The sequence below is a fragment of the Sinocyclocheilus anshuiensis genome, unplaced genomic scaffold, assembly GCF_001515605.1.
Source record: "Sinocyclocheilus anshuiensis isolate Anshui unplaced genomic scaffold, SAMN03320099.WGS_v1.1 scaffold4487, whole genome shotgun sequence".
Taxonomy (NCBI): Eukaryota; Metazoa; Chordata; class Actinopteri; order Cypriniformes; family Cyprinidae; genus Sinocyclocheilus; species Sinocyclocheilus anshuiensis.
The window spans coordinates 12,085-13,719 of NW_015540085.1; the positions used below are offsets into that span (position 1 = coordinate 12,085).

Genomic DNA, 1,635 nt, shown 5'->3' on the forward strand with positions numbered 1-1,635 from the left:
CAATTCGAGCAGCTGAGTCCTTAGCCATCTTCAAGAAACAGCTAAAAACACATCTCTTCCATCTATATTTGACCCTCTAACTCTAGCACTCTCTACTGTAATTCTATTTTATCTATTTGTTGACTTGACCCTCTAACACTTGCACTCTCTATTCGTTTTCCAACTGCTTGTTTTCTTAAAAAAAGGCCTCTAACACTAGATTTCTCTATTCTATCTACTTGTTTTCTTTTTGTTATGTGTATGTATGTGTAAAGTGTCTGCTAAATGACTACATAAATAAATAAATAAAAAGGGCCTCTAAATATAAAAAATAAAGTGGAATAAAGATTGGATTGTGCCCTTGATTAGCTTGTGATGAGCTGTTGGTAAAATTTGTGTTGGTGTGGATGTTGATGTTATGTGAGACAGTGACATTTTGTTTTTAAAAATATGAATTCAATAGAGATTCACACTCAAAATCCAGGAAAATATTAGTCATGGAGAATGGCATTAATAATGTAAGGTTTTCCTGAATTTTGAGCATGAATCACTATTGAATCCTTGTTACGAACTAAAAAGATTTATGCACCAAAACAAGACAACATAGGTGACAAGAGAGTGCGATGTTAACGTCCTTGTAGAATCTGCTGTATAAAAATAACATAATAAAGCAAAAAAAAAAAAGACAAGAAAACCAAAAATCTCGTAACACCGGACACAAAAACACGAAGGAGACTCCCATCCACCATCATTCAAGGTGATTTAATACAGTGTTTATTCAAAGTACCTGCATCCTGGAGAACAATCTTCATCTGTGGATGTTTGTGTGTCATCCATGATGAAACAGAATCTGATCTCCAGCACTGACTCTGAATAGAAATGACAAACAAACTCAATAATTCAGCTGAACGGATCCTGAGAGAAACAGATCATGAGACGCGGCGTTCACTCAGATACACAATGTTAGTCGTGTGTTAACAAATGATCAAATAAACCACAGACAACACCAAACACCAATCAAACCACGTGCATCTGCTTGCAAAAGAAAATATGAAACATATAAAACTAAACGTCCTTTAGAGGAAATATGAATGCAGAAGTCACTGTAAAGCACCTGAGCATCAGCACTCACTTTATTTACACAGATTCACAAAATCCACCGCCTTTCTATGAAGCAGCTACACGTTAATCATGGCTTAGCTTTTATAAAGGTTACTGTGAAACACTTTAATATTCCGTATAGAAGCAATTCTGGAGAATCGAAATTTAAATGGAGAAACATGAACTCTGAACATTTGCTTTCACTCTTTATTTGACGGCAAAAAACAATGATGACGCAGACACTCCACGCAGCTATAATGCTTAAGGGAGCGTCTTTAAACTCCAGACACAGCGGGAAAAACGTTTGCGATCTCAAATCATTCGTTCAAATAATGTACATGTTTTAGCATACAAAATCATTTTTTAAAAATCTAGCATTTGTACAAAAAAAAAAAGAAGCAGTGTATAAATCAAGAGGCAACCTCCCCGTCTCGCTCTTGAAACCTACACGGAAGTGACTTAAACTACTGGCTGCTAGAGACCGGCTCCAAAAGGGAGTCAGGCCCATAGACTAGGGTGACCATATTTTAGTTTTCCAAAAAGTAACCCAAGTGC

At 36.2% G+C, this 1,635-nt stretch overlaps 1 long non-coding RNA gene across 1 annotated transcript in view; it reads right to left on the bottom strand.

Moving 5' to 3' along the window:
- The window catches only part of LOC107687201 (uncharacterized), a 2,621-nt gene extending 1,473 nt beyond the window's left edge, over positions 1-1,148 (bottom strand). Inside the window, exons 1-2 of the long non-coding RNA XR_001634106.1 lie at positions 1,112-1,148; positions 767-848 (exon numbers count right to left, since the gene is read on the bottom strand). This is a non-coding gene — a long non-coding RNA (uncharacterized LOC107687201). The remainder of the gene's footprint in view (positions 1-766; positions 849-1,111) is intronic.
- Positions 1,149-1,635: the final 487 nt, after the last annotated feature.